Raw genomic sequence first — 10,454 nt, 5'->3', positions numbered from 1 at the left:
TGTTTTACCATCCAAGGATTTGAAGTAAGTGAAAAACTAAATAAAAACACTTGTCTAAAGTGCTACTTTTTCTTCCCTTGTGCCTGTTTATCTTATTACAACCATGACTATCAAATCAAAAGGGTCAGAATCTTTTACTCAAACCAACCTTTCTATGAAATTTTTGTTTGAAGCTCAGCTTTGGAAGAATTGTTGTATTGTCATATAATTTCAAATTATTTAAAGGCAGTTGATAATGTTAGTTGATTTAAAGTTGTAAATGCAGATGACGGATTTCCTATGAAGGCTGTCACATTAATAAACATAATATTAGATGCACTTTATTTGCATAATAATTTGAGGGCATCCAGGTTGTTGTTCTCCAGACTTTGAGACAAACTGAAAATGAGGACACACAAATCAAAATCCAGACGACAAAGATTTTACCACCCAACTCTGATCTGTGCCTGCCGTTCTACAATGTAGTGCTCAGGAGGTATTTTGAAATTGAGGCACACTCTTTAGACTTATGGTAAATAATAAAACAAAACACATTTTGCAAGACTACCAAAAGATTCTGTCTCTTATCCATCAGTCACATGATCATTTCATGTTTAATTTAGTTTAGTATTTCTATTAAACAATGTTCCTACTTTAAGAAAACCTGAATTCTGTTAGCTTACTGCTGTAGTTTGTGTTTTTAGTTGTATCTGTATATGTTAAATTGCTTTTCTCATCCGTTTCACACAAAGCCAGACTTTGACAGAAATTTTAACTTTTTAACACTTTAAGAATTTTTAAACGAAATAACGTGATTTGCTGTTCTTTTGTTAAAGGGTAACGAAGATAATTGGACTGAAGCTGGTTGGGGTGAAATCATTATGATGCAGAGAGCGCGATAATACTTGGAAATCATTGGTTAGTTCTAAGTTACACTTTAACATCAAGGAGCAAACACCAGTGACACACTGACAACCGTGGCCTATTTATTGTCCGGTTTGTCTGTTGGAGGCATCAACTATGGCCGGGGTATTCAACCAGTATCGAGCGCACCGATGGGGGCCTATACCTTTGTATGGATGTGTCTCACAAAGTCTTACGGAATGACTCTGTGCTGGATGTCATGTGAGTACACACTCAACAGCAGCATATAAACATAAGCAAGTTCACAAACAAAATATTTTTTTCTCTGACATTGGAGTAGTAGATAATTTACTGTTTAGATAATTTTATAATATTGATTTTTTTTGCAGCAAATCATTACTGGAGAGATGCTTTTGGTTCCAGAGCTTTCCTTCATGACTGGAATCCCTGAGAAAACGAGGAAGGACTTCATAGCTATGAAAGTGGGTTTCATGTGTCAGCACCATGTTCTGCTCCTGTTAGCTTTGTCTTATACCTTCAGACCTCAGAATGGAATGTACCTTTAGGATTGAGAATTGATTCTCATCAAAAGCCTCCTTCCACATGCAATGGACTCATGACATTGTCTAGACTTTATCCAGAGGGGGAGTATGTGAGAAAACACCAAGAATTTCTGTATAGGATTAAAAAATAGTATACAGTCCAATTTAGCAAACAATTGCTCTGGGTTTTGATGTTACTGCACTGTGTTACAGTCAGTAGTAGGAATGTATATTATAGTGAGTATTGGTTCACTGGGAGCAGCTCGGGTTGTAAAGTCTGTCAGCAGCAGGGAGAAAAGACTTACAATATTGGTCCTTTAGGCACTTAGGATGTAACAGTCTGTCACTGAGGGAGCTGCTCAGAGATGTCAGTGTGTCATACATGGGTTGAGATTTGTTCTCCAGCTGGGATGATAGCTTACCTACCATCCTCCTTTCTCCCACCTCCTGTACTTTGTCCAGGACTGAGCTGGCCTTCCTGAACAACTTATGCTGTAGAGATGCTACTGCACCAGCAGACTATGAGGCCACCACAGAGTCAAAGGCCTCCAGCAGTGATCCTTGCTCTCCAAAAGACCTTAGTCTCCTCAGCAGAGAGATTCGCCTCTGTCCTTTCCCATAAAGGGTGTCTGTGTTATCTGTCCAGTGCAGTTTATTGTTTTGGTGAACATCCAGGTATATGTGGGAGACCACTCTGACCACAGAGACCACATTGAGACCACATTGATCTAGAGGCAGCTCTGCTTGCACCAGTCCACAAAGTCCTAGATCAGTTGTCTGTGCTCTGTTATGTGTGATCAGACAAATAATGGCTGAGTCATCAGAGAACTTATGCAGGTGATGGGTTTCTGAGCTGAACATGAAGTTAGGAATTAGGTTTATCTAATAAACTGGAAATGTTGCATGCTGAATAAAAAACAGCACAATTAGAAAAGGCAGTCAGAATATTAGTTTAAATCATTATTTTTAATTATCAGATTATCATATGATATATTGTCTTACATCATATGGCTTTAATGTAAATGTATGGTTAGATGCATAACACAGTATTATTACTTTGTCCCACTTCAGGTTAACATTCAAGATTTGCCATTTGTACTGGAACTGGCCAGGCACCATTCCTGTTCCAGCACCATGCAAGGATGCCCACAAACTGGCTTTCCTGTCTGGTCAGTACCTGCACTTGGAACCAGCCATCCAGCTTTCAGATAAGCTGTTTTATCTTTGAGCTGCACATGTTGGCTACAACAAGCAGAGGAATCCAGTCACAGCAAAGTCAGCTATGAAGGAAAACATTAAAGAGAGATCTCTACATCGAAATCCCATTGGAATTAGAACATTGATACAAAATTTACAGTTCTGTACTGTCAACCGTTTATGTCATCACACAATAAAAATTTAAATCCTAAAATGGATCTGTGTAGAGATTTGTATATTCTTTTTTCACTGTAATGTTTGTGACACATCACAATGTCATTATTTTCGGTGCCATTTTCATTTCAGGGACTCTGATTGTGCTAATGCTATGACTTTAAGATGCAAAGGTAGATCTTGATCCAAGTGAGATGACCACACAAATATTTAACAGTTCCCACTCATCTTTTCACTTTCAGGCTTCAGTCTGACTTGAATTCCTTCTGCTATTTATGCAAAATGTTTCTTGTGATTACCAGTAGAAACCTGTATTGGCAGAGTTTTGTCCTAAGCACAGTGGATATTCTCCCCAAAATCAATTGACAAAATGTAAAGAAGTAGCACAGTTGGACGGGACATAACTCGAGGTGACAAAGTACACGCAACAAAGTTTTTTCCAAAAGTCATATACGAGCAATAATGTCTTTTATAAGCTGAACATTTTTTTTCCCTTGTCGTTTTATAAACTGAACGTTTTGAAGTTTAAATGGTGTTTCTAGCTGAAATTATGCCAAAGTAGCTAGGTGGCAAATAAGTAAGGAAGTCAGAATAATAAAAGATCATGATGACAATAATAACTATAATGGGCATTTCCAACAGAAAATGCATGTAATTGCTGCAGCCATCCTCGAATCTGCAGCTCTGAAAATTGTAGAAGCGACAGCACTCGAACAAAACAATAAAAATCATTTGCAGTACATCCAGCGGAGCAATAGAGGCAACACTGTAATATGTGAAGCATTTCATCATTTTAGCATGTGTAGTTTTTGAGATATTGCTGTTTGATGCTGTGAGATTGGAAGTGACAGCACATGAAACAATGAAGACGTTTTCAATTGCTATTCACGAACTCTCCAGCAGATGGCAGCCTGTCATGAGGAATCAACTGTTGCCATCTTACCCTCTCAACACTAATGAAGTTCTGAAGATAAGATGACAAAAATGGAGAAACTTCTCCAATGGAGAAAAAACGTGAAATTTAACACATGCGTTCAGGGCAGTTTCCTGCACATATGTGTAAAGTTTTATTCAAATCAGTCATTGCATTTTTTTAAAATTACAAAACGAGTTATATAACTGGCAACACGGTGGCGCTACAGAGCTCATACTGTAACGTGTTAAACATTTCAGCATGGGGCAGCTGCACACACAGTTTCATAACAATATCACTAATCACTAATAGAAATTAAAATAACATATACTACAGTGCATCCAGAAAGTATTCACATTTTATGTTGCCGCCTTATTCCAAAATGGATCAAATTCATTATTTTCCTCAAAATTCTATTAACAATACCACATAACCACAAGCCAAGTCATGAAGTCCAAGGAATTGTCTGTAGACCTCGGAGACAGGATGTTGACTTTGTCAGATGATGTGATGGACATAAGATTTCCTATAGATTGTGTCTCCGTCTCTTTAACGTGGCTCATGATGAGATTTTATGCCGGATTTGTAAGTTTGATTCCAAAGTTGTTCCATGAAAGACCTATAGCCATCAATCAGCTTTAAAGTCTTCATTCTTTATTAAAATAAGTTCTCCTCTCTTCCCCTAGTTGGAAGCACAGGTCTACAGATCACCAGTGTTGGAAAAACTACACACGGTGGAAATTCTACGTTAATTACTTGGATTAGTTTTTCTTCATCGTGGGCTGTGGTCATGTTTTACTGTGCGTGGTTTTGCTGTAGAGATCTGAGAACTGCATGTACTGCAGTGACATTTCCACCAAATGATTTATAAAAAACGTATCTGACTTATGCTGTTATTTTCCTTATAGTTTAATATTATAATTCACTTAAAGACCAAAGACCAGTTATGGACGAAACTTGGTCTATAAATGTCACCGGACGTTTTCAGTTTAAGTGTTACGTTTTTCGTGCGGATCTGTAATTTTTCTTTAGTATCAGCTGTTGGCTAAACTACAACAACCACCTCCCACAGCTGTCAACGAGCTCATTTTTAGACTATTTTCTGTTTTAAAAATTCACAATTGGCGCAGTTTATGAAAACGTGAATTCTTTGTTTGCTCCTTTTGTCAATGCGCTGAGTCTGTCAGCTGGAATTTATTGTTATCATCATTATCATCATCACCATCTCCTCATAAGCTACTGTGTCCAACATGTAGTTCAGTGTTGTTTAGAACAGTTAATTTTAGACTAATCTAATCATGAAACCTAATCTGAAGCTGTTTGTACAGAATAATCTCTGGTTAATAAACTACCAGCGCAACCCACTGCCTGTGTTCAACTGTTTAATGATCATGTCTTAGTAACTAACCAGACACAGGAGATGTGCAGGAGTCAGTGTCCACAGCCTTTTCCATGTGAGATGGACGTGAACACGGATTTGTTGACTTTAAAAATCCTGTCCAGTTTAAGTTTAGGACATTTTTAATAGAAACCTCCTCCACCTCACGTGTTTGTTACAGCAGCTCCTGTTCACTGCTGAGGAGAAGATCAGTCTGTTCTTCTGTTTGTACACAGGAAAATCACCAGTGGTAACTTCTAAAATAGAACTTGTGCGGTTTATCTTCAGTTTTCTCACATACACAGTGATACAACGCATATAAGCCTCAATTTTATTTTATTGGGAGAAGTTAAAATAGACACACTCTGTACACTCAGGGCTGCAGAGACAGATTACTGCTCAAAGTGACAAACTGACCTTTAACCTATCTCCCAGAGGAAGGGGAGCAAACCCTCTCCTTTCTTAGATCATGTGTTGGAAAGCTTAAATCAACTTTCTCTATGAGCAAAGACTCAAAGTTGTCATGTGACATGTAAATGCAAATGGACACAGATCCTCTGCCTTTAAGTATAAATGATCCACATTCCCCTGCAAGAGGACCACACTGAATCCTTATCAAGATCCAACCCAGAAGGTCCTGACATGGATGATATACTCTCTTCTGCACCTTTACCTTCATGTAAAACCATAAACAAGGAAGAGATTGACTTGAACTTGGTACAAGTCCAGTATATCTATAAACTAGCGTCATACGTTTCTTGAAATCTGAATAACAAGTTTCTGTAAGTAATTTTAATCATGTTTGATCTAAGTCTGTTAAAAATTCGATGAAAATCGCAAAGATAACTTCAGTTGAGGCTGGACCCTAACTCACCTCATCATCTGTCTAATTATTTTCCCTTGGTTTGTTTTTTTGTTAACCTTTGAGTACAGTGAGTCATTCTTAGTTATACTTTTCTTAAGGCCAAGTTTATCTTTTGCTAAGTAAGTAAGAGTGTGGGGAAGCTCTGACAGTGTCCTGCAAGGATGGACTCTCCCTTTAGGTCCTGAAAACCTTCAGTTTGAAAAACAGTTTGTTATATTTCCTGTGTTCATACAAACCAAGTTCATTCTTTTTATTTTAATTACCTGTATTGATATTAGTAGTTATTAGATCAGTGTTCATCTCTTATAACTGCTCTGGTATTGACTTACTTGGCACCACACTTGTTTTATCAGAACACACATGAATTTCCTGCTCACATAGTATTTGATGCTTAATGAGTGAATAAGTTAGGGGCAATGCTAAATCACACGTGTTCTTGCATTAAGTTCTTTTTGTATTTTGTTTAGTTGATATTTCACAGCACCCACTGCTTAAATGAGACAAGTGTTCCCATTAATATGTTGTTTTCATTAATATTGGTCTGTTCCTAAGATTTTTTTTTGTTTGCTTGCACAGTAGTACTGCCTGTAGTGATGTTTTACCATCCAAGGATTTGAAGTAAGTGTCATTGTGCATGTGCCAGTGTCTATAGCACAAACATCAACTGTACCTCTTACATTCTTCCAGTGGGATCTAGAGCTTTTATTTGCACCGATTTTTGTCTTTGGAGTTTGCTTCCAGAAAACATTTGTAACATGGATTCTTTCTTTAAATTGTACCTTGGAACTTATTTCAAACTGTTTATCCTTTCATGAGTTCTGACTGAAGCTTTTAACTTTCTCTGTGCTCTCTTCATACCACCTATTATTGATTAGCGTTTGTTGCTCTTTGTGTACAGTGACCTTGAGCAATCTTTAAATAAAATGTATTAATCATAGACACAATTGCAAAATCAGATTTACATCCTTGGCTGTGTAATTTGAACTGTTACAGTTTCCATGGCTGAGGTTTGCCCCTTCACAAGATGGTGGGACGTCCACTACTTCCATCTTCTCCAGGAGACATAACCGTTGCACTTTGGTTTGACATAAACACTACAACTTGCTTTGTGAAGGTGACTGTGGTTGTGTCGTACTGGAGTTATAACTTTTTCTGTGTATTTTCCTCTGCTCACCTAATAAAGCTGAAACCAAGGGAGCTTTTATAAATATTGCCTCAAACCACATCCCGATCCACTGCAGGAATGAAGTTGTTTATCAGTACCATGTTACATTTACGTAAGTTTTGTATCTTCTAACTGTCTTTTCAGCAGCCATTCATGATGTTGATAATGAATTTATTTTTAAAGCTCAGTATAAATATGAAATCAATATGGGGGGTGAAAGCTACAATTACACTGAAGCACTAGTGTTGATCAAATCCAGCTACTAAGCAATTTTAACCAATAGGTGGTTTGCTCAACACTGTCAGTCCAAGGAAGCTAAATATATTTTATATTATCTTTCAGTCCAAACATTGAATCAATGGCGATGCGTTTCGGGATGATGAAAGATCACCGCTCAACCACAGGGGAAGCAGTGGCTTTTGATGGCTCCATACTCTACCTGCCAGTTCAACTGAATGACGTAGGTATCAAAGTCAGATTTTACGGGAGCAGAGGTTCACAAAATTCATAGTTTACTTATAAGGACCACCTGCCATGTTTCCACCAGTGGCGGATGAAAACACTTGTCTAAAGTGCTACTTTTCTTCCTCTTCCCTTGTGCCAGTTTATCTTATTACAACCATGAATATCAAATCAAAAGGGTCAGAATCTTTTACTCAAACCAACCTTTCTATGAAATTTTTGTTTGAAGCTCAGCTTTGGAAGAATTGTTGTATTGTCATATAATTTCAAATTATTTAATGGCAGTTGATAATGTTAGTTGATTTAAAGTTGTAAATGCAGATGACGGATTTCCTATGAAGGCTGTCACATTAATAAACATAATATTAGATGCACTTTATTTGCATAATAATTTGAGGGCATCCAGGTTGTTGTTCTCCAGACTTTGAGACAAACTGAAAATGAGGACACACAAATCAAAATCCAGACGACAAAGATTTTACCACCCAACTCTGATCTGTGCCTGCCGTTCTACAATGTAGTGCTCAGGAGGTATTTTGAAATTGAGGCACACTCTTTAGACTTATGGTAAATAATAAAACAAAACACATTTTGCAAGACTACCAAAAGATTCTGTCTCTTATCCATCAGTCACATGATCATGTCATGTTTAATTTAGTTTAGTATTTCTATTAAACAATGTTCCTACTTTAAGAAAACCTGAATTCTGTTAGCTTACTGCTGTAGTTTGTGTTTTTAGTTGTATCTGTATGTGTTAAATTGCTTTTCTCATCCGTTTCACACAAAGCCAGACTTTGACAGAAATTTTAACTTTTTAACACTTTAAGAATGTTTAAACGAAATAACGTGATTTGCTGTTCTTTTGTTAAAGGGTAACGAAGATAACTGGACTGAAACTGGTGGGGTGAAATCATTATGATGCAGAGAGCGAGATAATACTTGAAAATCATTGGTTAGTTCTAAGTTACACTTTAACATCAAGGAGCAAACACCAGTGACAACCTGACAACCGTGGCCTATTTATTGTCCGGTTTGTCTGTTGGAGGCATCAACTATGGCCGGGGTATTCAACCAGTATCGAGCGCACAGATGGGCGCCTATACCTATACCTACATTGTGTCTGACGGAATGACTCTGTGCTGGATGTCATGTGAGTACACACTCAACAGCAGCATATAAACATAAGCAAGTTCACAAACAAAATATTTTTTTCTCTGACATTGGAGCAGTAGATAATTTACTGTTTAGATAATTTTATAATATTGATTTTTTTTGCAGCAAATCATTACTGGAGAGATGCTTTTGGTTCCAGAGCTTTCCTTCATGACTGGAATCCCTGAGAAAATGAGGAAGGACTTCATAGCTATGAAGGTGGGTTTCATGTGTCAGCACCATGTTCTGGTCCTGTTAGCTTTGTCTTATACCTTCAGACCTCAGAATGGAATGTCCCTTTAGGATTGAGAATTGATTCTTATCAAAAGCCTCCTTCACACATGCACTGGAATCCTGACATTGTCTAGACTTTATTCAGAGGGGGAGTATGTGAGAATACAGCAAGAATTTCTGTAAAGGATAAAAAATAGTATACAGTACAAATAAGTATACAATAAACAAACATTTGCACTGGGGTTGATGTTACTGCACTGTGTTACAGTCAGTAGTAGGAATGTATATTATAGTGAGTATTGGTTCACTGGGAGCAGCTCGGGTTGTAAAGTCTGACAGCAGCAGGGAGAAAAGACTTACAATATCGCTCCTTTAGGCACTTAGGATGTAACAGTCTGTCACTGAGGGAGCTGCTCAGAGATGTCAGTGTGTCATACATGGGTTGAGATTTGTTCTCCAGCTGGGATGATAGCTTGCCTACCATCCTCCTTTCTCCCACCTCCTGTACTTTGTCCAGGACTGAGCTGGCCTTCCTGAACAACTTATGCTGTAGAGATGCTACTGCACCAGCAGACTATGAGGCCACCACAGAGTCAAAGGCCTCCAGCAGTGACCCTTGCTCTCCAAAAGACCTTAGTCTAAGCAGAGAGTCTGCTCTGTCCTTTCGCATAAAGGGTGTCTGTGTTATTTGTCCAGTGTAGTTTACTGTTTAGGTGAATAGCCAGGTATTTGTGGGAGACCACTCTGTCAATGTCCTTTCCCTGGATGTTTCCCGGTGATGGTGAAGAGTGTGTGTGTATGGGGAAGTCCACCTCCAGCTCTTGCAGGCTTTCCGTGCATTGATCTAGAGGCAGCTCTGCTGGCACCAGTCCACAAAGTCCTAGATCAGTTGTCTGTGCTCTGTTATGTGTGATCAGACAAATAATGGCTGAGTCATCAGAGAACTTATGCAGGTGATGGGTTTCTGAGCTGAACATGAAGTTAGGAATTAGGTTTATCTAATAAACTGGAAATGTTGCATGCTGAATAAAAAACAGCACAATTAGAAAAGGCAGTCAGAATATTAGTTTAAATCATTATTTTTAATTATCAGATTATCATATGATATATTGTCTTACATCATATGGCTTTAATGTAAATGTATGGTTAGATGGATAACACAGTATTATTACTTTGTCCCACTTCAGGTTAACATTCAAGATTTGCCATTTGTACTGGAACTGGCCAGGCACCATTCCTGTTCCAGCACCATGCAAGGATGCCCACAAACTGGCTTTCCTGTCTGGTCAGTACCTGCACTTGGAACCAGCCATCCAGCTTTCAGATAAGCTGTTTTATCTTTGAGCTGCACATGTTGGCTACAACAAGCAGAGGAATCCAGTCACAGCAAAGTCAGCTATGAAGGAAAACATTAAAGAGAGATCTCTACATCGAAATCCCATTGGAATTAGAACATTGATACAAAATTTACAGTTCTATACTGTCAACCGTTTATGTCATCACACAATAAAAATTTAAATCCTAAAATG

General features: G+C 38.0%; 2 long non-coding RNA genes across 2 annotated transcripts; both read left to right on the top strand.

Moving 5' to 3' along the window:
• Positions 1 to 961: 961 nt before the first annotated feature.
• Positions 962 to 2,796, top strand: LOC137136591 (uncharacterized). Its single transcript, XR_010915606.1, has 3 exons — positions 962 to 1,104; positions 1,233 to 1,325; positions 2,457 to 2,796. It is a non-coding gene; the product is annotated as an uncharacterized lncRNA (long non-coding RNA).
• A 5,734-nt stretch (positions 2,797 to 8,530) lies between these two features.
• LOC137136590 (uncharacterized) lies at positions 8,531 to 10,454 on the top strand. Its single transcript, XR_010915605.1, has 3 exons — positions 8,531 to 8,689; positions 8,818 to 8,910; positions 10,113 to 10,454. It is a non-coding gene; the product is annotated as an uncharacterized lncRNA (long non-coding RNA).

This window comes from Channa argus, chromosome 11 (assembly GCF_033026475.1).
Source record: "Channa argus isolate prfri chromosome 11, Channa argus male v1.0, whole genome shotgun sequence".
NCBI classification, from domain to species: domain Eukaryota; kingdom Metazoa; phylum Chordata; class Actinopteri; order Anabantiformes; family Channidae; genus Channa; species Channa argus.
The sequence above is the reverse complement of the archived record's forward strand: the minus strand, read 5'-3'. Positions and strand labels throughout refer to the sequence as shown.